Raw genomic sequence first — 27510 nt, 5'->3', positions numbered from 1 at the left:
GGCTCATTCTTTCTCTCTCATCGTTCTGGGACCCCTATAATGGGAATGTAGGTTTGCTTAGCATTGTCCCAGAGGTCTCTTAAACTGTCCTCATTTCTTTTTATTCTTTTTTCTTTATTCTGTTCTGTGGCAGTGAATTCCACCATTCTGTCTTCCAGCTCACTTATCCATTTTTCTGCCTCATTTATTCTGCTGTTGAGTCCTTCTAGTGTATTTTTCATTTCAGTTATTTTATTTGTTCAACTTTGTTCTTTAAATCTTTTAGCTCTTTGTTAAACATTTCTTGTATCCTCTTGGTCTGTGCCTCTGTTCTTTTTCCGTGATCTTGGATCATCTTTATTATCATTACTCTGAATTCTTTTTCAGGTAGATGGCCTATTTTTACTTAGTTACTCTTCTGGGGTTTTATTTTGTTCCTTCATCTGAAACATCCTCCTGTGCTCTCATTTTGTCTAATTTTCTGTGTTTGCATTCCCACAGGCTGCAGGATTGTAGTTCCTCTTGCTTCTGGTATCTGCCCCTTGGTGGGTGAGGCTGGTCCAAGAGGCTTGTGCGGCTTCCTGGTGGGAGGGACTGGTGCCTGCCCACTGGTGGGTGGAGCTGAGTCTTGTCCCTCTAGTGGGCAGGGCTGTGTCAAGGGGTGTGTTTAGAGGCAGCTATGGACTCAGGAAGACTTTAAGTAGCCTGTCTGCTAATGGGTGGGGCTGTGTCCCACCCTCTTGGTTGTTTGGCCTGAGGTGTCCCAGCACTAGAGCCTAAGGAAGTCTTATTGTGGCTTCTTCTTTGTCTTTGGAAGTAGAAGGGTTTTTTTGGTAGGTTCCAGTCCTTTTTTGTTAATGGTTCTTCAGCAGTTAGTTGTGATTTTGGTGTTTTCGTGAGAGGGGGTGAGCTCAGGCCCTTCTACTCCACCATCTTGTCCAGAGATCTCTCTATTTTTCATATTTAAAAATTTAACATGGGAATTTTTTGTATCTTCCATGTCTCTATTTGATATTTTGCATCTTTCCTCTAGGTTAATATATGGAATGAAGCTACAGAACTATTTTAATATCTTTGGAAACTAATTCTTTTTTTTTTTTTGAAGCAGTTTCAATTGACTGATTTTTCTTCTCATTATTTTTATATATTTTCCTGCTTCTTTGCATTCCTGGTAACTTTTTTTTTTTTTGCGGTACGCGGGCCTCTCACTGTTGTGGCCTCTCCTGTTGCGGAGCACAGGCTCCGGACACGCAGGCTCAGCGGCCATGGCTCACGGGCCCAGTCGCTCCGTGGCATGTGGGATCCTCCCAGACTGGGGCACGAACCCTTGTGCCCTGCATTGGCAGGTGGACTCTCAACCACTGCGCCACCAGGGAAGCCCTATCTCTGGGCTTTCTATCCAGTTCCATTGATCTATATTTCTGTTTTTGTGCCAGTACCATACTGTCTTGATTACTGTAACTTTGTAGTATAGTCTGAAGTCAGGGAATCTGATTCCTCTAGCTTAGTTTTTCTTTCTCATGATTGCTTTGGCTATTCAGGGTCTTTTGTGTTTCCATACAAACATGAAATTTTTTGTTCTAGTTCTGTGAAAAATGCCATTGGTAGTTTGATAGGGATTGTATTGAATTTGTAGATTGCTTTGGGTAGTATAGTCATTTTCACAAATCTGTGTAGCTCTCTCTTCTCCAGTACTTGATCCTACAAACTCTGGCTGCTTTGGTCTTCCTTAATATCAGATTCCATCTCCTCTACCCAGAGAGGCTCGGCCTACGTTACATTTCCAGGTGCTGCAGCCTGAAAACTCTCTTCAGGTGGTAATCTGGGGTAACATAAGCTTCAACTCATTTGTTTTCCGTCTCTCAGGGATCTCTGTCCTCTGTTGCACGATGTCCAATGTTTTGAGAATCATTGTTTCATATATTTTATCCAGTTTTATTTTTAATTAATATATTTATTTATTTTTAATTTTTGCTGTTTTGGGTCTTTGTTGCACGGAGGATTTCTCTAGTTGTGGTGAGTGGGGGCTACTCCTGTTGTGGTGCGGGGGCTTCTCATTGTGGTTGCTTCTCTTGTTGCGGAGCATGCGCTGTAGGCGTGCAGGCTTCAGTAGTTGTGGCATGCAGGCTCAGTAGATGTGGCTCGCGGGCTCTAGAGTGTAGGCTCAGTAGTTGTGTGGCACACGGGCTTAGTTGTGTCGCAGCATGTGGGATATTCCTGGACCAGGGCTCAAACCCGTGTCCCCTGCATTGGCAGGCGGATTCCTAACCACTGCACCACCAGGGAAGTTATCTAGTTTTGTAGTTGTTTCAAGCAGGAGGGTAAATCTGGTTACTTTTTTTCCATTTTGAGTAGATGTGGAAGTTCTCTAGGCAGTTCCAACATAATGTCACATTTGGGTTTCTGCAGGAGCAGTAAAGTTGGAAGATGAAGTAGGAGAATGTAAGAGAAGTGCAAGGATAGGTTATGAGACAGAAAAGGGTATCACAAATTGGGTGAGACAAACATGTATGTTATTGTGGGACTTAGGGTATATTATTGGTCTAAAGTAATTCCCAAGAACAGCCTGTTTGTGTAGCAACACCTTTGATGGTATAGTTTCCAGTCCCCACTGTCATGGCTCCTCCAGTCATAATGACTCTCAACCTTGTGTGTACCATCACTGACAGAGTTAGGTGCCATGTAGGATACCAAAATGAATGACTTAAAAGTTTGCCTCAAAGGAACTAAATGTCTATTACATGAGATATTTAACTTTATACAATATAGAAAATGGTAAAATTGATAATAGGAATATAGATAAAATTATATAAGAATTCTGAAGAAGAAGACATTACTTACAAGGAACAGAACTGACATTTTAATGAGCACTGGACATTGGACTTAGTGCTTTATATTTTTTGGTTAAAGCACTTGGCATTTTGCCTGGCATAAAGTAAGTGTTTTTTTTTTTATTATAGCTTGGACTTGTGGTTAGGAGCATACACTAGGATTTGAATCCTACTTCCTCTTTATTAGCTGGACAGATTACTAGACTTTCAGTTTTTCTTTTTTTTTTTTTTTCGGTACATGGGTCTCTCAATGTTGTGGCCTCTCCCATTGAGGAGCACAGGCTCCGGACGCGCAGGCTCAGCAGCCATGGCTCACGGGCCTAGCCGCTCCACGGCGTGTGGGATCTCCCCGGACCAGGGCACGAACCCGCGCCCCCTGCATCGGCAGGCGGACTCTCAACCACTGTGCCACCAGGGAAGCCCAGTTTTTCATTTTTTTAATCTGAGGGTATAGTAGTAGTAGCTACCTAACTGAATTGTTATGAGGATTTAGTGAGTTAACCCATGTTAAGATCTTAAAGACAATCTGATACGTGCTTCTGAATATATGTTAATTTTTATAATTAATTTTATTAATAATGAGCTTTAAAATCCTGAAACATAAGCATTATCCTTAACTTTCAAGATGGTGTATCTGTTAGGGAGCATCTTTTTTGTTTGTTTAATTAATGAATTTTTGGCTGTGTTGGGTCTTCATTGCTGCGTGTGGGCTTTCTCTGGTTCCAGTGAGCGGGGGCTACTCTTCGTTGCAATGCGTGGGCTTCTCATTGCAGTGGCTTCTCTTGTTGTGGAGCATGGGCTCTAGATGCATGGGCTTCAGTAGTTGCGGCACGCGGGCTCAGTAGTTGTGGCTCATGGGCTGTAGAGTGCAGGCTTAGTAGTTGTGGTGCACGGGCTTAGTTGCTCCGCGGCATGTGGGATCTCCCTGGACCAGGGATCGAATCCGTGTCCCTTGCACTGGCAGGCAGATTCTTAACCACTGCACCACCAGGGAAGTCCTGTTAGGGAGCACCTTTGACTGGTCACAATAGAGACATGATTATGTTGGCTTAACCAAATAAAGAGTTTTTCTTTTTTTCTGTGAAACTAAGTCCAAAGGCAGTCTTCCAGACTGGCCAGAGGTGGTTGCTCCACCTCCAGCATTGATCAGAGACCAGGCAGGAAGAATAGAATAGGCAAAAGGTCTGAGCTAGATGAGTAAGCCAAAGGTCTTTCTCAGAAGATCCAACAGTAACTTCTGCTTTTAACTTACTGTTTAGAAGTGTTGTATAATCACCCTAGTTACAAGGATGCTAGGAAATGTATCTCTTTTTATTTTTTATTTTATTTTTCTTTTACTGCAGCTCTTTTTAAAGGGTACATTACCACCCCAAGAAAGATTGTGTTTTTTTTGTTTTTTTTGTGGTACGCGGGCCTCTCAGTGTTGTGGCCTCTCCCGTTGCGGAGCACAGGCTCCGGACGTGCAGCCTCAGCGGCCGTGGCTCACAGGCCCAGCCGCTCTGCGGCATGTGGGATCTTCCCGGACCGGGGCACGAACCCGTGTCCCCTGCATCGGCAGGCGGACTCTCAACCACTGCGCCACCAGGGAAGCCCCAAGATTGTGTTTTAATAAGAGAGAAAGAATTCATTGAATATCATTTAGGCCACTAATGGTGTCTCCCACAAATGCGAGAGCTGAAATTCAGAAATTCTGTAACTTGCCTGAGGTTGTTACATAAACTATTAAGTGATAAAGCTCATATTATTAACAAAGTCTGACCAATACTACTCCACGTTACTTTTGCTACACAGTCCAGAAAAGCAAGTGATCTTTTCATGGTAGGATCTTTAGGTTGAATCTTTCATGACAGGATATGGACATGAGATTAAACTGCAGATATATAAAATTCAAGGAGCAAGTATGCACATTTGGGGGTGCTAGTAAGTTCATTTTGGTGAGAACTTTAGGATCCAGGGAAGGAAAGAAGCTGGGAAAAGATTAAAAAGATAAGACAGGTTAAATGGTAATAATTCTACAGGGCCAGGCTGAGAATTTTACATTTTGCTTAGCGTGTGTTTAAAAGTCTTATTTAAATGATATATTAAAGTAGCCTGTTGAATCAAAAAGCTTTCCTAAAATCTGGATGAAAAAAATTAAGCTTCACAGATTTCTGAAAATATATATGGTGATCAAATGCAGGTGGTAAGATAATTTACTGGTTACCATAGTAAAATTGTATAACAATTTTCTGGCTGTGACTATTGCATTTGTAATTGCTTTTAGAAACTCTTGTGTTTTTTACATTTCTGTTCTGTAAGAACCCTCTAAAATCTTAAAGATGGACGTTCAGCAAAACACGTTTCCTGCCTTTTGGAGCTTACTTTCCAGTAGGGGGCGATAGACAATAAATAATAAACATAATAAGTAAGTATATATAAACATATTAAGTATATTGTATGTACTTATATGTATTATTATAATATGTGTATGAAGTACTTATATGTTAGGTTGATAAATAATACGGAACGAAAATGGAATAGAGAAAGGGAAATATAGGATTCAGTGTGGAGAGAATTTCCGTTTTAAATAGGGCAATCTGAGTGGCCTCATTAAGAAGGTATATGTAAGCAAATTAGAGAGTAGGAGAGTTAGTCATGCAGATACATGAAGAGTAGTGCAGTAAGAGAGAACTGCGAGAATGGGACGTGCTTGCTCTGCCTGAAGAAGCATGGGTACCTCTTACATGGATGGATGACAAGACAGACTACATGGGTAAAGATGCTAGTAGGTGGGTACAAGTGAGAATCTGGAAATTATCTTCTGATTAATTCAGTTTTCTCAGTGAAAAAAGAAGCAAGGGCCTTAGGGGAGTGTGGAGATTGGTGTGGGGGGGGAAGTGTGTTAGGGAGTTGAGAAAAGCTAGTAGGAGAGTAATTAGACTAGGCAAGAATATTATTAATAGCCCTACTTGATTAAGGATTCATCTGAGGTTATGTTCATAATAACCTCAGCATGTTTGTGTGTTTTTCTCCACTCCTGGGCAACAGTGACTGAGTATTTATTGAGAACCAGACACTGTTACCTGCTGGCTGTAAGAAAGATTAACAAAACCTAATCTTAGTCCTACAGGGACTCACAGTGTAGTGGCAGACAGTTAATGCAATCAATGAATTGTAAAGTGGTGTGATAAGTATTGATACTATCAATTGTAAAAAAAGAAAAACCATTTTAAATCAAAGAATTTCCAGGTGGGTGAACAATTCAGGTTGTGTAGGGACTAGCAGGTTAGTCTAGAAAGGCAGAAGACTGTGAAATACTTCTAAACTCTCACCTCCCTTTGTCCAATCAAAAAATACTATGTAAAACCTTTGTCTAATCCCGCTCAGATCCTCTTCTTTGAAACGCATCTTAAACCAGATCCGCAAAACTCATAAATATTGTACCTCTGACTTCCCTGTGAGACACTGCTAAGTCTATCAAGACAGTATTCTCCCTTACTGCAGTAAGCAAAAAACTCAGTTTTGCTTTATCAACAGGTTATTTTGGAGGTATTTTAAAGGAGCCAATATTTGACTGTCTTGGAGGTCTCATCAAAATCTGGTCAACTTGGAAACAGCGTGTTTTACTGAGGCCCTTTAAGCCTCCTGCACAGGGTCTGTCCAATGACGACGGTGAGGTAAGTTCATATTGGGTTTGAGTTCTGATTTCTTATTTTTTTTTAATCAGACACTCCAAATGCAAATGCTAAGTTTAGTTTGTTTAGTTTGAGAGTAATATCTAGGAATTAGAAACTCTTTTAAAAAATCCATTGATTGATCAGTTTGAAAAACTCTTATTTTGGGTAGAAATCTGCATTATTACTAACAATACTACTGTTTGTCCTCGTCATTTCTTCATTGTGCGTCTATAAGAGGAAGTTCATAGGGATGAAGATGGGAGTAAGTTTTGTATGTTCAGAAGGTTTCTCTTCAGACTGGCATCCTTTGGAAAAACTGTCTCAAGGTCATTTATGAAAATCTTATCAGAACTTTACTTACTCTTGTTTTATTTTGTCCATTGGAAGTCTAGTTCTCTTTGTAGGGGAGGGTCCCCAAGATACAAGGTGCACAAGATTTGACTTACTGTTGCTAGACTCATAGGTTTATCTTTAGTTCTGTACTCACTCTGGGCTGAACTCCTGCCTCTTGTCTGTATTTACACTAGGATCAGAATGTGTCATCTTAACTTTCTAATGATATTTGGAATTACAGTGGTTACTTTGGGGAACTTTTGTTATGAACAAAATTGTTCCTTTTGGGAGACACTTTGAACCAAAAAAAGAAGAAATATCCCAAACATACAATTGTCTACATTTTAAGGCAAGGGGAAACTTCCAAAATATATTCAAGGGATTATGAAATTGCCTCCTTAAAAGATTCCTTGGCAAAGACAAGGAGAAAATGTGAAAAAATTAAAACCATCTTTTCCAGATCCCTTCAAATCACAATTTGAATGTAATGTCCTTTATTCTACTTTCCTCATCCTGTGTTCCTCCATTTCCTTCTCTTCTGTCTCACCTTCGACTTTTTCTTCTTCCCTTCAGAACAGCTCAGGAGGAGATGGTCTTCTTTATTGAAAAGAGAAAGATTACTTTGTTTAATATGAGAACTCCCCTCCCTCTCATTTCTATACTTTAAGTATCAATAACTACTGGCTTTTTAATCATACAAATCAGATTGTCAAGGGATCTGAATTAATGTTTAAATCAATTATAATGACCCTTTCCCTCTCTTTTCTCTTTCTCTCCTCTCTCTCCCTCTCTCTCTTTCTCTTGCTCCCTCTCTCTCTCCTTCTCTCCCTCCCTCCCTCCCTCTCCCCATGCACATATTCAAAATAATTTTCCTGAATCGGTTTTCCCTTCTCCTTAATTAAAGAAAGATAATTAGTCTTTTACAATAATAATTTTGTATTTGACTAAAGCTGGCTCCCTCTCATTTTTTGTCTGTTCCTCTTTTCCTTTTCCCTCTGTAGGGAAACATTAAAGATTAGTTGATGAAAACAATTATTCTGTCATTATGTGCTCACTCTAGGAATGTCTAATGAAGAATTTATAAAATGGAAAGAAAAATAATGAAACTTTTTGTTTCTTTTCTTTAAAATTGCTTTTAAGAGATATTTCTGGTTAAAACTATAAGGAAAGAAAAAAGAGGTCTTGGTTCCAAGATGAAGGGCTTTGAAACACGATTTAAAGATGTTTTGTAATTTTATTTATGAATATGAAGTTTATATATTATATAGAAAATTTTAATAGAATATTCCTGATAAATAGTTGAATCATTGGACAAATTAGAGTGAATTAATTGTACTGATTTGAAGGACTGAAAAACATTTATCTATTTCCTGACTTTAATATGTGAAATTACTGCCAACACAGTATTCTAGTTTATACAAGAAGATTGAACATCTCATAATTTAAACTTTCTGTATTTTTGCATTGGTTTGATGGGACAGATGAGGTAGCATTATAGTTAATATTTCTTTTATTTATTTATTTATTTATTTATTTATTTATTTATTTATTATTTTGTTTTGGCTGCGCTGGGTCTTCGTTGCTGCCCATGGGCTTTCTCTAGTTGCAGTGAGTGGGGACTACTCCTCATTGCGGTGCACGGCCTTCTCATTGCAGTGGCTTCTGTTGTGACAGAGCATGGGCTCTAGGTGCGTTGGCTTCAGTAGTTGTGGCACATAGGCTCAGTAGTTGTGGCTTGCAGGCTCTAGAGCATAGGCTCAGTAGTTGTGGCTCACGGGCTTAGTTGCTCTGTGGCATGTGAGATCTTCTGGACCAGGGCTCAAACCCATGTCCCCTGCATTGGCAGGTGGATTCTTAACCACTGTGCCACCAGGGAAGCCCATAGTTATTATTTCTACAAATTGTTTAACATTACAAAAATTAGAATCATGATTAACTAGGTAAACTTATAATGATGGGTATCTTAAAAAGATTTATTATCTTATGATATTTCTATAGTATCAAAATTCTTAAGAACTTTATATTTAACTAAAATTGTAATATCTAGATCCTTAGGTAACTTAAATAGGTTAGACAAATATTAAACTGAGTTAATTGATACATAATCTTTGAATAATTAGACAAAATCTAAAGAAAAAAATGAGAGACAAAACACTGGTCACTAAATAGTTTTATCTAACTGTTGTTACTGTACATTTAAAAATAGATATAGATTTGAAGGATGTGAAAATGACTTTGAATTTTGTTATATACATAGCCTCCTTAAAATGTATAAAGATAAAATGGCAGGCATGCCCATTAGAAAAATAGCTAAACAGTTCCTGCTTTTCTGTCTTCTAGTTTTGTCTGGGGGAAAACAAATTTGGTCACCTAGGTTAATGCAGCAATTAGGACTGTATTTAGTATAATTTCAAAGAGGTATGAATATGTATGCAAAGTAATTTATATGGTTTGTTTCTTGAAGAAATTGCTGTACGTAAGATGGTGAGTTCATAGAATGCTGAAATGGGCTTCTAAAAGCAGAGCTACAGCATTAACTCAGAGGTAACATTCTGAAAGTTTGAGTGCCATCCTTGGTGCACTAAATCAGAGACCTCTTTATGGTGCTGTGTTCCCAACAGGAAGAATACATGGGACATTAATTAATAACCAAGGGGCAGAAGCAGGACTGGCTCCATTTACCATCATTCCCAATGACACACTGGGAGGTTTTGTGCTTCCCACCCCTTTAATTCTGAGCCCTGCAGGGTTGGAGGTCCTGGTCCCCAAAGGGAGCATACTCTTGCCAGGAGGAACACAGAGTTTTTATTGAACTATAAGGTATGCTGATGGCAGTACATTTTGGAGTCCTTGTATCCAGGCCCCAGCAAGTAAGAAGAGGCATCAGCGTTCTGGCAGGGGTGATGGACCCTGATCAGTTGGAGGAGGTAGGGCAGGGGGACTACATGTGGAACCCAGATGATCCATTTGGGCACCTTTTGGTACTCCTGTGTCCCACTGTAACAGTGAATAGACTCATGCAGCAATGTCAGCATGAGAACAATATGATTGCTAAGACCTTTCAGGAGTTAAGATTTGAGTCACACCACCTGTAAGCCACCAAGACCTGATGAGGTGATAGCTGATGGTGACGGAGAGCATGTGTACCACTTGTGACCCCAGAGATCAACAGCAGTGTCAGAGGTCCCATCTGAGTTTCCCCTCAGGAGGACAGGCCCACAAGAACCACAGAAGACCTGTACCCTGAAGCTGTGGGTAGAGATGTCTGTTCAGCACAAGAGGTGAGCCTTGACAGCTATGAAAATGACCCACTCAGAGCTTTTGCTTCAAGTGGAGTAATCGACCAGTGGCCCCAGCTGCTATGCTCTGGATCTACCATGGTGCTTGTTCAGAGGCTATGCTTCTCACAGGCTGCTCCCAGCCAGTGGCTGAGTATGGCAAAGGTACTAAAGCAGGCCCATTTCTGTGAGAAGGACTCTTTGATGGGTAACTTTGGCTTGGGGTTTCCCTGTCAGCCCTGCAGACTTTACCCAATACCTATCAAATCCTTGCATTGAAAAACTCAAACTAGATCCCCCAAAACTCACAAACATCTCTCCTTTGTTCTTCCCCCTCAGAGACACTGTTAAGATCGTCAAGGTAGTATTTTTCCTTACTACAGTAAGCAGGAAATTTAGTTTTGCTTTATCAACAGGTTATTTGGTGGTATTTTCAGGGAGATAGCATTCAACAGATGAAAAGAAGCCAAAATTCAAAAGCAGGGGGAAGACCTTCACAGGTAAAAGCAACAGTAAATGCAAAGGCCTTGAGGTAAAAAAAAACAAAAATGTGTTAAAGGGCTGAAAAAAGTCAGTGTGACATAAGCTTAGAGAGCAATAGGGAAAATGGTATGAGATGAGGTCAGTCATGTACAGAAGGCCTTGGAGTCCATGGTAATCATAGGGTCAATTTCATTCTGAGTACAGCAAAAACCCATTAGAAATTTTTTTTTTTTTTTTTTTTTTGCGGTACGCGGGCCTCTCACTGTCGTGGCCTCTCCTGCTGTGGAGCACAGGCTCCAGACGCGCAGGCTCAGTGGCCATGGCTCACGGGCCCAGCCGCTCCGCGGCACGTGGGATCCTCCCAGACCGGGGCATGAACCCATGTCCCCTGCATCGGCAGGCGGACTCTCAACCACTGCGCCACCAGGGAAGCCCTAGAAAATTTTTAGTGGAGAAGTGATAAACCTTGGCTTATATGTTGTAGGAGAATATATTATAGAAGGACATGAATGGAAATGGGGAGAGCAATTAGGAAGTTATTGCAATTGCACAACTGAGAGCTTAGGTGACTTGGAACTAAAATGATAGCGATACAGCAAGCAAAGAGAAATGGACAGATTCACGATATATTTTAGAGAGAGAATCAAGACTTGCTGATTGAGGGGCTGTTGGGGAGGGGGTGTGGGGATGGTGAGTGAAAGAAGGGGAAGAGCGAAGAATGTCTCCAGGGTTTTAGCCTTGAGCAACTGTATGGATGATAGTGAATTTTACTGAGTTGAGGAAGACGGGTTGAATAGAGTCAGAAGAGAAAAGCAGGAGCTGTCTTTGGACTGGTTAGTTTGATTTCCAGGTGGAAGTGTTTAGTAGGCACTTAGAAATACAAATCTAGATAAACATCTTTGGATGGTATTTAAAAACAGAAAACAGAGAAGAAATGTAGATAAAGAAGAGAATGACCAGGATCTAGCCCTGGGGCCTCCAACACTTAGGTTTGGTAGAGCAGCAAAAATGGCTAAGAAATTAAAAGGAACACCAACAATGCTTCACAGTGGTCAATTGAGTCCACTTTGGAACCTGTGAAGGAACATAGGGGTAGGAAATACCTCAGATTAGTTGCTAATTGAAGCGATCTCTTCAGTCCCTTAGTCAACAAATACATATTCAGTGTATTATAAACAAGGGTCTCCAAGAGACACTGCAATATAAGGTAACTACAGCCTAAATGCCCTTTAATATACCATATTCACATGTAACACTCCCCCACATGAGGAGATTCAGAATTTCTAGGCTTGATTATAAAAGTATTTCAGAAAAGTCTTTTTCTAGTCTTCTGCTTTCTATTCTTTTTTTTTTGGAACTAACTACCTTAAACTATCAACTTTTTGTTATCTTTTTATACTTTATTCAGTTTTATATTTAATACATTATTAAACTTTTTCACTTATTTTGCTTTCACCTAAAATATGGTTAAGTGACAATACACATTCTGGCTTTAAGAAGGTGATTAGAATTATGTAAATATATTAACTGTCTTAAGACGATCTTTCCTCTCTTGTCAGGTTCGATTAACATTTGAAAATACATTGAAATGTTTTGATATCAGAATTATATTAATACAAAATATGGGTGTATTTAGACCTTCAAGAAGAATTTAACCAAAGGATATAGGCAAGAATAAAAGAAAACAAAAACATGTAGCTTGTAGTAGCTAAGAAACAATGTGTGACTTTCAGAGTAACAGACTTCTATATCAGTTGTGTAATAGTAATTTTTTATTCATCAGGTCTTTTTATTTCCATGGAAACACTGAAGTCATTTTAATTTTTAATTACACTAGAGTTTACAGTTCCATTGATTTTAACTCTGTAGTAGTAAGCACAGGAGCTAGAGCTTTACCCATTTCTACTTTAAGAATATAAAGGAGGAAAAGATGGTTTAAGATGGTCATGAATTTCATTTAGTTACAACCTGTAGCTGTATATTGATTATTTCTAATTTCACCTAAACCTGCCTTGCAATTTTATAGCCAATTAATTCTTCTATTTTTGTCTATACCCTTTGGCTAAAAGTATTTTCACAGGAAGTAAACTACAATAGAAAACTCAGCAATGGTTGCTGGTAGAATAAGTAGTTTGGGTGATATGTGAAATAATAGGAGCAGAGAACTAGTTCTGATCCTTACTTAATTGAGTAATCTTGGGTGAATCAATTTACTTCTTCATCTGCAACCTGGGAGAGTGCGAATGAGGGCTAGAATTCAGTGGTTCTCTGAAATATCTTGGCTCTATGGAGCCCATGGCTTATGGAAGCTATACACATAGGCCCCAGAGTTGATGATACTTCTCATGACATGGGTATGAATATGGGTATCAAAAGGGACTGGATGGGGCTTCCCTGGTGGCGCAGTGGTTGAGAGTCCGCCTGCCGATGCAGGGGACGCGGGTTCGTGCCCCAGTCCGGGAGAATCCCACATGCCGTGGAGCGGCTGGGCCCGTGAGCCATGGCCGTTGAGCCTGCACGTCCGGGGCCTGTGCTCCGCGGCGGGAGAGGCCACAGCAGTGAGAGGCCCGTGTACCGGGGGGAAAAAAAAAAAGGGACTGGATGCAGACCAGTAATAAAAAGCTATTAAATGGAACGATTTATTCATTAAATGGGTATGATGCAGATTTCATAGCTAGGCAGTATTTTATTTCTTTTCTCTTTCTGTATCATTAAATTTCCTGACATATAACTTTTACAGGTTCTGGTCCTATTTGATCATGATAATTTTCAGAATGCAAAGGGCAAGGGGAAAGGAACTGACATTGAATAGCTATTATATGCTATGCATTGTGTTTTTACATAATTATCTGTCTTTATATCAGTCCTGTTGGCAACAGTGAATGTTCACACTTTATAAACGAGAAATTGAGACTCAAAAGAGGGTAATTCTGTCAAGTATCAGTAAACATTTGAAGATACAATTTAAAATATCACTTTGGGGCTTCCCTGGTGGCGCAGTGGTTGAGAGTCCGCCTGCCGATGCAGGGGACACGGGTTCGTGAGACTCGTGAGAGACCTTCATACCGCAACAAAACAAAAACAAACAACAACAAAAAAACAAACAAAAAAATAAATAAAATATCACTTTGAATTTTACTGTGAACTGAGATTTAGCTTCTTTCCTATTTATATTTGCTAGTTGTCTTTATCAGTAGTTCCCTTCCTATTGGCTGAAACCCCTGAGGTGTTGTAGATTAATTGCTGAGGTATCTGAGAATCTAACATTGTCACTAAACAAATGAATAATGTGATTTGAGTGTATATATGACTATTTGTTCAACCGCATTAATAAAAAATGTGTTAATTTTTAAATATTACTAATTCTTGGCATTTGCTGTATTTTATTCAAAGAGTGTCTAAATGGGAAACCATTGATCTTAATAATTAGCTCTGGGAGATTTTTACTTTCGGTGCTTGGTTTTCAGTTTTTCTATTTTATTATCATGGGTTAGTCAGCTGCCATCCCTGGTCTCAGTTTGTATGATTGTACGATAGCAGATGGTTAATAAAGTTCATTCTAACCCTAAAATCCTAATCCAGCCCTCCTCAAATTTATTAATCTTCCTGAACAAATCTATCACATTTGAATAAGTCATCAAACTAGAGTAGAAAAAAGAGATTTATACTTTATTAGTGGTATCAATAAATAATATTGGATCATAATATTTTTAGACCTAGAGAAGACCCTGAAAGTCTGACCCAGTCTTTTTTTTTCCTTTAAACAGATGAGTGAATTTGGCTCAGAAGGAATAAATAGTTTTCCCAGAATCATACAGTTAGTGTCAGCTTTAGAGCTTTAACCCCAGGTGTACTTTAAAGGTTCAGTGCTTTATCAAGTAAATTAAAATATTTTTATTGTATTGAATAAGTGTTCTATCAGGAAACCAAAGATTAAATGGACAACCGGTTGTCTGAAACATTGCCTTAAAATGTTACTGAGTAAATATAATTTTAAAACAATAAAAAATATTAAAATAGTGAGCTTTCATTGAGGAACCTTGAAAAAGAAAAAAATAATTATTTTTAAAATTGAGGAATGTATCTTCTTTAAACATAATTTGGATCATAAGCAGTTATAAATACTGCTTTATTAAAACTGAACACTACATTGTATTTTTTTATTGCCTTAAAGGTTCTTCAAAATTGTCATTTTAATGGATGCATAATATTGCATAATATAGGTTTTTCACATCTATATATTTCATTCCTCACATTTTTTGGACATTTAGGTATTTCCAGTATTTTTAATGCCAAATATTTTTTGTATAAAAATCATTTTTGTATCTGACTACTATGTTTTCTATATAAAAATCATTTTTTGTATCTCTGACTACTATGTTTTCTGGTTTAGTTTCCTAGATTTGGAAATACTATTTAAAGAACATAAGCATTTTCACACTAGTGATAAGATTATCAAGTTTCTTCCTGTACATTTTATGTTGTTTTACGCTGTTTCAAAGTAATTTTTGATGGTACATCTGATCATGTCTTCATGAGAATTAAATATGATAATTTAAGGCTTTTCTAATTTGAAATGATATTTCACTTTTGTTAAGATTAACATTTTTTATTAGTGACGTGTTTTTCAAATATTTCTTTTTCTTGTGTGAAATATCAATTTTTTTCACTAGACCATTTTTATATTGCAATCTACTTTTTTTTTAACATCTTTATTGGAGTATAATTGCTTTAAAATGGTGTGTTAGTTTCTGCTTTATAACAAAGTGAATCAGTTACACATATACATATGTTCCCATATCTCTTCCCTCTTGCGTCTCCCTCCCTCCCACCCTCCCTATCCCACCCCTCTAGGTGGTCACAAAGCACCGAGCTGATCTCCCTGTGCCAATCAGCTGCTTCCCACTAGCTATCTGTTTTACATTTGGTAATGTATATATGTCCATGCCACTCTCTTACTTTGTCACAGCTTACCCTTCCCCCTCCCCATATCCTCAAGTCCATGCTCTAGTAGGTCTGTGTCTTTATTCCCATCTTACCCCTAGGTTCTTCATGACCTTTTTTTTTTTTTCCCCTTAGATTCCATATATATGTGTTAGCATATGGTATTTGTTTTTCTCTTTCTGACTTACTTTACTCTGTATGACAGACTCTAGGTCCATCCACCTCACTACAAATAACTCAATTTCATTTCTTTTTATGGCTGAGTAATATTCCATTGTATATATGTGCCACATCTTCTTTATCCATTCATCCGATGATGGACACTTAGGTTGCTTCCATGTCCTGGCTATTGTAAATAGAGCTGCAATGAATGTTTTGGTACATGACTCTTTTTGAATTATGGTTTTCTCAGGGTATATGCCCGGTAGTGGGATTGCTGGGTTGTATGGTAGTTCTATTTGTAGTTTTTTAAGGAACCTCCATACTGTTCTCCATAGTGGCTGTATCAATTTACATTCCCACCAGCAGTGCAAGAGTGTTCCCTTCTCTCCACACCCTCTCCAGCATTTATTGTTTCTAGATTTTTTGATGATGGCCATTCTGACCAGTGTGAGATGATATCTCATTGTAGTTTTGACTTGCATTTCTCTAATGATTAATGATGTTGAGCATTCTTTCATGTGTTTGTTGGCAATCTGTATATCTTCTTTGGAGAAATGTCTATTTAGGTCTTCTGCCCATTTTTAGATTGGGTTGTTTGTTCTTTGGTTATTGAGCTGCATGAGCTGCTTGTATATTTTGGAGATGAATCCTTTGTCAGTTGCTTCATTTGCAAATATTTTCTCCCATTCTGAGGGTTGTCTTTTGGTCTTGTTTATGGTTTCCTTTGCTGTGCAAAAGTTTTGAAGTTTCATTAGGTCCCATTTGTTTATTTTTGTTTTTATTTCCATTTCTGTAGGAGGTGGGTCAAAAAGGATCTTGCTGTGATTTATGTCATAGAGTGTTCTGACTATGTTTTCCTCTAAGAGTTTGACAGTTTCTGGCCTTACATTTAGATCTTTAATCCATTTTGAGTTTATTTTTGTGTATGGTGTTAGGGAGTGTTCTAATCTCATACTTTTACATGTACCTGTCCAGTTTTCCCAGCACCACTTATTGAAGAGGCTGTCTTTTCTCTACTGTATTAAATGCTCCCACCAAAAGAGACAGACTGGCTGAATGGATACAAAAACAAGACCCATGTATATGCTGTCTACAAGAGACCCACTTCAGACCTAGGAACACATACAGAATGAAAGTGAGGGGATGGAGAAAGATATTCCATGCAAATGGAAATCAAAAGAAAGCTGGAGTAGCAATTCTCATATCAGACAAAATAGACTTTAAAATAAAGACTATTACAAGAGACAAAGAAGGACACTACATAATGAACAAGGGATTGATCCAAGAAGAAGATATAACAATTGTAAATATTTATGCACCCAACATAGGAGCACCTCAATACATAAGGCAAATACTAACAGCCATAAAAGGGGAAATCGACAGTAACACATTCATAGTAGGGGACTTTAACACCCCACTTTCACCAATGGACAGATCATCCAAAATGGAAATAAATAAGGAAACAAAAGCTTTGACTGATACATTAAACAAGATGGACTTAATTGATATTTATAGGACATTTCATCCAAAATCAACAGAATACACATTTTTCTCAAGTGCTCATGGAACATTCTCCAGGGTAGATCATATCTTGGGTCACAAATCAAGCCTTCATAAATTTAAGAAAATTGACATCGTATTAAGTATCTTTTCCGACCACAACGCTATGAGACTAGATATCAATTATAGGAAAAGATCTGTAAAAAATACAACATGGAGGCTAAAGAATACACTACTTAATAACGAAGTGATCACTGAAGAAATCAAAGAGGAAATCAAAAAAATACCTAGAAACAAATGACAATGGAGACACGATGACCCAAAACCTATGGGATGCAGCAAAAGGAGTTCTAAGAGGGAAGTTTATAGCAATACAATCCTACCTTAAGAAACAGGAAACATCTCGAATAAACAACCTAACCTTGCACCTAAAGCAATTAGAGAAAGAAGAACAAAAAAACCCCAAAGTTAGCAGAAGGAAACAAATCATAAAGATCAGATCAGAAATAAAAAGAAATGAAGGAAGTTATAGCAAAGATCAATAAAACTAAAAGCTGGTTCTTTGAGAAGATAAACAAAATTGATAAACCATTAGCCAGACTCATCAAGAAAAAAGGGAGAAGACTCAAATCAATAGAATTACAAATGAAAAAGGAGTAACAACTGACAGTGCAGAAATACAAAAGATCATGAGAGATTACTACAAGCAACGCTATGCCAATAAAATGGACAACCTGGAAGAAATGGACAAATTCTTAGAAATGCAATCTACTTTTTTAAAAAAATCAATTTTTGTTGGCCTTTTTAAAAATATTTTTGTGGAATTGTTTTGTCTTTTTTTTTTTACTGGTTGAGTAACATAAATATTCCAGTTGTAAAAGATTCAAACAATATAGAAATATGCATAGCAAATGACTCCCTCCTGACACCTTTCCTTATAGATAACCACTGTCAACAGCATTTTATAGTACATTATTCCTATTCTCATTCTATTAATATGTACATATCTCCATATTCTTTAAATATACATAATATACATGAATATATATATATATACACACACATATATAAGTATAAATGGATCTTATAATACCTACTGTTCAGCATCTTAGTTTCTTCACCTAATAGTATGTCTTCCAGAGCTTACTTTTCCCCTCACAGCATAAAAAGCTCCTCCCCATTATATATATAACATATAATCATTATAAAAAATTTGATTAAGACATGAAAGATGTTTTAAAACAATAAAAATCACCTGGAATTAGTTTGGAGATAAATACCTTTAATAATTCAATAACCATTCTTTCATGCATCTCTTAATACATTTTACATTACTGGTGTTTATTCTGACAACAGCTGGTATACCACAATTCACTTCTGGCAGTAACCATCCAGAGTTAGCACAGACCACACAAATTAAAGGGCATGGTCCCCAACAAGACACCAGTCAAAAGTGGGATCCTTCGGTCACCTGCACTTCCAGCTGCCTACAAATCTGGGATGATCCCATGACCCCTTTAGGTTTGATAATTTCCTAGAATGACTCAGAACTCAAGAAAGCACTGTGCTTACAATTCGTTTTATCAGAAAGGATACAAATCAGGAATAGCCAAATAAAAGACATATAAGGTAAGATTTGGGAGGGTCTTGAATACAGAAGTTCCATGCCTTCTCCCCACGGAATCAGGGCACTTCACCCTCCCATCACATCAATGTATTCAACCAAGAAGCACCACTGAGCTTTGTGTCCAGAGCATTTATTGGGGTTTCATTACATAGAAGCGATTGATTACATCATTGGCCTGTGATTGAAGTTATTCTCCAGCCCTCCTCTCTTTCCCAGAGGTCAGGAGGTTGGCCTGCATCAGGTGGCTCAAAGCCCTTAACCACTGCACCACCAGGGAAGCCCTGGCCTGGGTATTACTATCCCAATTTTATGGAAGAGAAATAAACTCAGAGAGATTAACTACCTTACAGCGAAGAAGCCAAGAACGGAAGCTCTAAACCTAAGATTGTTTTACTCCAGTATGTGTTATAGCCAGATTTAACCCCAAATTAAACAATTCATGAACTATCAAAATTCACCATAAGAAAGAGTAAGCTTCCTGCCAATCTAGAGAATTACTGTATATAAATTACCATATATAAATTAAATGGTGATCCTTCAGATAAGGGACTGCAGGATATGCATTAATATATTAATGTGGGGACTAATTTTTTTCCAGAGTAGTATTAACATTTTATTTTCAACCCACCTTGACCTTTGAAATCCCTGGCAACAAAATTTTTCATTAAAAAGATGTTATAGGGACTCCCCTGCTGGTTCAGTGGTTAAGACTCCATGCTCCCAATGCAGGGGGCCCGGGTTCTACCCCTGGTCAGGGAACTAGATCCCACATGCATGCTGCAACGATATTTGGCGCAGCCAAATAAGTATATTTTTTTAAAAAAAAGATGTTATAAAGATGTAGTAAATAGAAGGACAGTCTTTAAGGAACCTTGTCCCTGAAGTATTATCTTAGACTTTTATATACCAAATAGTTTAGAGGATATTTAATTGGAAAGGAAAATTACATTCTGTAGTTCATACACATTTGGAGCTCTTTAGATTTCAGATCTTCTCTAGTATGCCAAGAGTTTACATTATAAATGGATGTTGAATTTTGTCACATATTGCATATACTGAGATGATTATATGATTTTTCTCCTTTTTTTTTTGTAAATTGGTGAAATACATAAATTCATATTCAAATGGTACAGGTTGTACATACCTTCTGGTACACGTGCACAGTTTCTCAAGCCTATATACAAAGTAGCTGTTGGGTCATTGAATATTCATATTTTTATTTTTACCAGATAGTGCCAAACTCATTCCCAAACTGATTGTACCAAAGTATACTCTCACTAAGAGTGTGTGATAATACCAGTTGTTTCATATCTTCAACAGTACTTTTGATAGTTAGACTTTATTATTTTTGTGAAGTGATAAGTATATGGTTTTTTTAAAATTGTGGATTTAATTTGCATTTCGTTAATTGCAAATGGGTTTGAGTATCTTTTCAATATTTGTCAGCCATTTGTATTTCCCTTCCTGTGAATGACCAATTCAAATATTTTGCCCATTTAAAAAGTTTTAGGCCAGTGGCTGACAGCCGCTGAGCTGCGAGCTTCTTCTCTCCCCAGAGGCAGGGACTCCTGAATATATTTCAAAACTGAACAGTTTCAGCCAAGCCGAAGCATTCTCTCTTCCCAGGGACACAAATCCAACTTACCTGAGCCAAAGCAGATGACACATTTTTGGATGATTTTCCTGGATTTTCCAGATAGAAAATCATACCTGGGACTTCCTTGGTGGTGCAGTGGTTAAGAATCTGCCTGAGGCTTCCCTGGTGGCGCAGTGGTTGAGAGTCCGCCTGCCGATGCAGGGGACACGGGTTTATGCCCCGGTCCGGGAGGATCCCGCGTGTCGTGGAGCGGATGGGGCCATGGGCCATGGCCGCTGGGCCTGCGCGTCCGGAGAGCCTGTGCTCCGCAACGGGAGGAGCCACAGCGGTGAGAGGCCCGCGTACCGCAAAAACAAAAAGAATCTGCCTGCCAGTGCAGGGGACACGGGTTCGAGCCCTGGTCCAGGAAGCTCCCACATGCTGCGGAGCAACTAAGCCCATGCGCCACAACTACTGAGCCTGCGCTCTAGAACCTGCAAGCTACAACTACAGAAGCCCGTGTGCCGCAGGTACTGAAGCCCATGCACCTAGAGCCCATGCTCCGCAGCAACAGAAGCCACCGCAATGAGAAGGCTGCGCACCGCAATGAAGAACAGCCCCTGCTCGCCGCAACTAGAGAAAGCCCGCACACAGCAATGAAGACCCAGTGCAGCCAAAAATAAAAGACATAAATTTAATAAAAAAGAAAATCATACCTGGCTAGAACCTCCATAACAGTCTAAAGTAGCAGCAGTTGCTTGCCTTCTTTTTTTTTCCCATTTATTTATTTATTTATTTTTGGCTGTGCTGGGTCTTCATTTCTGTGCGAGGGCCTTCTCCAGTTGCGGTGAGTGGGGGCCAGTCCTCATCGCGGCGCGCGGGCCTCTCACTGTCGCGGCCTCTCTTGTTGCGGAGCACAGGCTCTAGACACACAGGCTCCAGACGCACCGGCTCCAGACGCGCAGGCTCCAGACGCGCAGGCTCAGCAGTTGTGGCTCACGGGCACAGTTGCTCCGCGGCATGTGGGATCCTCCCAGACCAGGGCTCGAACCCGTGTCCCCTGCATTGGCAGGCAGACTGTTAACCACTGCGCCACCAGGGAAGCCCCATTTGCTTGCATTCTTGTCTTGTTCATTATATTAACGAGAATGCCTTTCCTCTTTCAGTGAAGGTAGGCTGTGTTTTTGTGATAGCTGTTCTTTATGATGGAAAGGGATTACTTTCTAGTTCTATGGAAATTTTTTCGACAGCTTAACCTTAAAAAATCAGGAATGCATGTATATTTTAATTGAAAACTTTTCAACATCAGAGAATCTTTGTGTTTTTTTCTCCTTAACCTACTAATAGGTTAATTGATTTTGTGATTTTAAGCCATTCTTGTATTCCTAAATAATCCTTATTGGTCACAGTGCATTCTTCTTTTACTAAGCTATCAAAAAAATAATTTAAAAAAATAAAAAGTTTTAGATAGTTTGTATTATTTATTTGTTAGGACTCTTTATCTATTCCGAATAATGTGATGTATATTCCAAATAAAATATGTATTGCAAATACATTTTCCCATTCCACGGCATCTTTTCACTCTCTATGGTGCTTTTTAGGAACAAGCTTTCTTAATCTTAATGTAGTTAAAGTTATCATATTTTTCCCTCATGGCTAGTGCTTTTTGTTTCTTCTTTAAGAAATCACCATGAGGAAGCCTAAATGAACCTATGCGGTTTGACTGTGTGGTGTTATGTTTTGGCTGGTGTTACTTTGACAGTCCACTGAAGTCCCAAACAACAGTCAGCATCAACCACCAGACATATAAATGAAGATGTCTCTAGATTATTTCAGCCTTCAGCCATTAAGTCACTCCTAGCCTCTGAGTTTTCCAGCTGGGACCCCAGACACTGTGGAGCAGAGACAAGCCATCCCTTCTTTCCTCTGCCCAAATTCCTGGTCCGTAGAATCTGTGAGTTCAATAAAATGGTTGTTTTATATCACTTTTTTTAAAATTAATTTATTTATTTTTGGCTGCGTTGGGTCTTCATTGCTGTACGTGGGTTTTCCCTAGTTGTGGAGAGTGGGGGCTACTCTTCATTGTGGTGCACGGGTTTCTCCTGGTGGTGGCTTCTCTTGTGAAGCACAGGCTTTAGGCGCAGAGGCTTCAGTAGTTGTGGCTCGTGGGCTCTAGAGCACAGGCTCAGTAGTTGTGGCACATGGGCTTAGTTGCTCTGCGTCATGTGGGATCTTCCCCGACCAGGGCTCGAACCTGTGTCCCCTGCATTGGCAGGCGGATTCTTAACCACTGTACCACCAGGGAAGCCCCCAGGAGTCAAGCCTTTACCTAAGACATTCTTTTTTCAGAATTCTCCTCCTCTTCTTTCTGGACACCCAAATTCTAACATTCCTTCATGGCCTTGCTCAGGTACCACTCTCTACTAGAAGCCTGCTTTAATCGTAGTAATTATTTGGCAGTATCTCCCTGCAACTCTCCCCATTAAATGTACCTTTACCTCAGTAAGAATTCCCCTTATTATTTTCTTTCCCCCTTTCTTTATCTTATGCTTCAGATCTGCAGTCCCGAGTACCAAAAGGTTGTTAGAGAGATGGGTATCCAAGTAGAAAGTACATGGGTGTTAAAATCAGATATTGCTAATTGGTATGAATTTTGCCTCTCTTTTTTGCTAGATACCTGTGTGACCTTGTGCCAGTTCCTTAAACTTTCTGAACCACAGTTATCTAATCTGTAAAATGAGGAGAATTCTATTTGCCTTGCAATGTTAGTTTGAGAATTAGAGATAAAAGATGTAAAGCACATAGTACTGTATGCATAATAGGTGCTTAACAAACAATTATTATGCGTTCCTTGATTTTTGGTCTTAATTCTGGTGATAGCCACCAATAGGCAGCCCTGTCTTGAGTTAATTTACAGTTTTTTTTGTTTGTTTTGTTTTTTGGGGTTTTTTTTGGCCGTGCCACACAGCTTGTGGTATCTTAGTTCCCTGACCAGGGATTGAACCCAGGCCCTGACAGTGAAAGCACTGAGTCCTAACCACTGGACTGCCAGGGAATTCCCTAATTTGTAGTTTTAAAACTAGATCACATTCTTGAAGTTCTCATTGTACTATTAAGTTGGACCTACCTTGCCTCTTTTGGTGGTCCTAAAGGACATCTTATGTACCTAGGAAATCCTAGGAACCAGAGGTTCTCAACTGGGGATGGTTTTGCCCCCAGTTTTTGTCCCCAGGATATTTGGCGTTGTCTGGAGACCTTTTTGATTGTCACAACTGGAAGACAGTACTGGCATTTATTGTGTGGATGCCAGATGCTCCTAAGCATTCTACAATGCACAATAAAGCTCCCCAGAACAAAAAAGTATCTAGTACAAAATGTCAATAGTGCTGAGGTTGAGAAAACTTGCTCAAAATTCATCAACCTTTGGACTCTGAAAGGTGGCACAATATAGTCAAAAAAGCCTAGAATTAAGGAGTTCTGGGTTTTAGTTCTAGTTCTGTCAACCATAAGCAATATGCTACAGGGCTAGTCAACTCCTCTAGACATCAATTTATTTTTTATAAGTTTTAAAAAAATTTATTTATTTGTTTTTGGCCACGTTGATTCTTTGTTGCTGCATGCAGGCTTTCTCTAGTTGCAGCGAGTGGGGGCTACTCTACATTGTGTTGTGCGGGCTTCTTATTGTGGTGGCTTCTCTTGTTGCTGAGCATGGGCTGTAGGTGCGCAGGCTTCAGTAGTTGTGGCGCATGGGTTCAGTAGTTGTGGCTCACAGGCTTAGTTGCTCTGCAGCACATGGGATCTTCCCGGACGAACTCATGGGGTCGAACTCATGTCCCCTGCACTGGCAGGCAGATTCTTAACCACTGCACCACCAGGAAGATCCCTCAATTTATTTTTAATAAATTGTCATTTAACTTATTTCTCTATCCTCTGTGTTTCCTGCAATGCAAATTAGCTTTAGAGCTGCACTGTCCAATACAGTAGCCATTAGCTACATGTGTCTAAGTTAAAAATAAATACAACTAAAAATTCACTTCTCAGTTGCACAAGTCACATTTCTATTGTTCAATGGTTGCATAAGGCTAGTGGCTACTGTACTAAACAGCACAGATGTGGAACATTTCCATCATGGCGGAAATTTCTATTGGACAGTGCTGGTCTAGAGGCTTGGTTTGATTCAGATTCAGGCCTTGATTTTTTAATATTTAAAATGAAGATATTGAATTCCATGATCTCTGTGATAACTTCCAGTTTTCTAGTTCTGTGATTCTAAAGGAGAATACATAAAGTAATCCACTTTAATAAAGGAATCTGTAAATGGGTAAAAAATTTTAGAAACACCCATATTCGAGTCAGTGTAATCAGAATCAGAGTGTTTGCATTAGTATGTCTGACGGTAGTTCAGACAACTGTGTGGTACCTACTGAAAAGGTATGGATAAGACTTCTAGTTTTGGGTTCAGCATGTAAGGATCTTGAAAGTTATCACTCCGTCCTAACAAGTAAAGAGTTGAACAAACTGAAAAATGAACAATTCCTCTTAGCTCCATCAGAGATGTGAGGTCACAGGGCAAACCACTACCTGCAAAACTGCAGCGACAGACAGGTGAATACAGAGAACCAAATCTTACCAGAACAGAAACCCTGAGCAGAATCCTCCATAGGAATTCATACTGGTGGGGGGGGGGGGTAGGAGAAACTTACCTGTAATTGACAAAGCACTGGAGGCTCAGAGTAGAGTGAACTAGTCTGAGAGTTAAAAACTCCAGGAGGTCCCAGCAATGGAGGAGTCTCCCCCAACTTTTTGAGTTTTATTGCGAGGAGGTCAATCAGGTTCTCATAGTAGATATTGGAGAAAAATCCCCTCATGTTTCTGACAGAGGGAGGGGAAAAAGAACCATTTTCGAATAAGCAGAGCATTCTGTTCTTTTTAACAAGTCTGCCACCAAGAGAAACTATTTTACCAGAGCTGAAACTATTGGGGTTTTATCAGAGCCTAGCTGACTTGGGGGAAGGGAAATACCCAACTGCAGTACACTGTAGCCATCCTGTCCCACCTAAGGGGGGGAAAACTGAGAAGCATTTGTGAAGTACACAGGTCAGAGGCATAGATTTATTAAAAAGACTGAGACCTAATCCCAGGACTATAGAAAGCTTCCCCTCCCCTAACCCATTACTGCCATATTACTAAAGGTTTCTTTAATTGCAGTTCCTTTGTCCAGTATATCATGTCTGGCTATCAAAAATTATAGAGCATACTGAAATGCAAAAAACACAATTTGAAGAGACAGAGCAAGCATCCGAACCAGACTTATATATGGCAGGGATGTTGAGAATTATCATACAGAAAATTTAAAACAATTATGATTAATATGCTAACAGCTTTAGTAAATACAGTAGACAGCATGCAAGAAGAGATGGGCAATGTAAACAGCGACGGAAATTCTAAGAAAGAATAAAAAAGAAATGCTACAGATCAAAAACACTGCAACAGAAATGAAGAAGCCTTTGATGAACTCATTATTAGACTGGACACAGCTGAGAAGAATCTTTGAGCTTGAGATATGTCAGTAGAAACTTCCAAAATGGAAAAACAAAAAGAAGAAAAGACTGAAACAAAACAAAAACAAAAACAGGACAGAATATCCAAGAACCGTGGGACAACTACAAAAGATATAATATGTGTGTAATGGGAATACCAGAAAGAAATGAAAGAAAGGAACAGAAGTAATATTTGAAGCAATAAATACTGAGAATTTCCCCAAAGTAATGACAGACACCAAGGCACAGATTCAGGAATCTCAAAGAACACCAAGCAAGATAAATGCACACACAAAAAAAAGCTACACCTGGGCATATCATATTCAAAGTTAGAAAATCAAAGATAAAGAAAAATATTGAAAGAAGCCAGAGGGGAAAAAACACCTTTCCTATAGAGGAACAAAGATAAAAAATTAAATCTGACTTCTCTTCAGAAACATTCAAGCAAGTAGAATGGAGTGAAATATTTAAAGTGTTGAGAGAGGGGACTTCCCTGGCGGTGCTGTGGTTTAGAATCCGCCTGCCAATGCAGGGGACACAGGTTTGAGTCCTGGTCTCAGAAGATCCCACATGCCAAGGAGCAACTAAGGTTGCGAGCCACAACCACTGAGCCTGTGCTCTAGAGCCTGCAAGCCACAACTACTGAAGACCGTGCGCCTAGAGCCCGTGTACTGCAACAAGAGAAGCCACCACAATGAGAAGCCTGCACAACAAAACGAAGAGTAGCCCCTGCTTGCCACAACTAGAGAAAGACCACGTGTAGCAATGAAGACCCAACGCAGCCAAAAAGAAAAAAGAAAAATAAATAAAGTGTTGAGAGAAAAAACACGAACCTGGAATTCTGTACCCCATGAAATTATTCTTCAGAAGTGAAGAGGAAATAAAGACTTTCTTAGACAAACAAAAATTGAGGGAAATTGTTGCCAGTAGATCTGCCTTGCAAGAAATATTAAAAGAAGTTCTTCAGAGAGAAGGAAAACAATATAGATCAGATACTTGGATCTATATAAAGAAAGGAAACATCAGAGAAAGAATAAGTGAAAGTAAAATAAAAATTTTTATTTTTCTTAATTGATCTGACAATTGTTCAAAATAATAATAGCAACAGTATGTTCAATTATGTATGCTTATGTATGTATATGCATATGTTTACCTACGTATAGTGAAATGACTGAATAATGATACAAGGGACAAGAGGGAGGAATTAAGAATATTTTGTTATAAAGTTCTTGCACTGCCTTTGAAGAAGTACAGGGTTTTTTGAAAGTGGACTTTGATTAGTTGTAAAAGTATTTTGCAAACTCTAGGGCAACCACAAAAAAAGTAAAAAAAAAAAAAAGTACAACTCATATGCTAAGAAAGGAGAGGAAACGGAATCATATAAAATGCTCCCTTAAAACCATAAAAGGAAGAAAAAGTGGAAGAAAAAATTAGAACAAAGAACAAGGGCAGGGCTTCCCTGGTGGCGCAGTGGATGAGAGTCCGCCTGCCGATGCAGGGGACACGTGTTCGTGCTCTGGTCCGGAAAGATCCCACATGCCGCGGAGTGGCTATGCCGGTGAGCCATGGCCGCTGAGCCTGCGCGTCTGGAGCCTGTGCTC

General features: G+C 39.1%; 1 protein-coding gene across 1 annotated transcript in view; it reads left to right on the top strand.

Annotated features, from left to right (window-relative positions):
* The window catches only part of CARF (calcium responsive transcription factor), a 96128-nt gene that overhangs the window by 61702 nt on the left and 6916 nt on the right, over positions 1 to 27510 (top strand). Inside the window, exons 18-19 of the mRNA XM_060152295.1 lie at positions 5109 to 5214; positions 6327 to 6466. The gene's annotated coding sequence lies outside the window, so the exon portion shown is untranslated. The remainder of the gene's footprint in view (positions 1 to 5108; positions 5215 to 6326; positions 6467 to 27510) is intronic.

This window comes from Lagenorhynchus albirostris, chromosome 6 (genome assembly GCF_949774975.1).
Source record: "Lagenorhynchus albirostris chromosome 6, mLagAlb1.1, whole genome shotgun sequence".
In the NCBI taxonomy this organism is placed as follows: domain Eukaryota; kingdom Metazoa; phylum Chordata; class Mammalia; order Artiodactyla; family Delphinidae; genus Lagenorhynchus; species Lagenorhynchus albirostris.
Note: the sequence above shows the minus strand (reverse complement) of the source record. Positions and strands in the feature narration are given on the sequence as shown.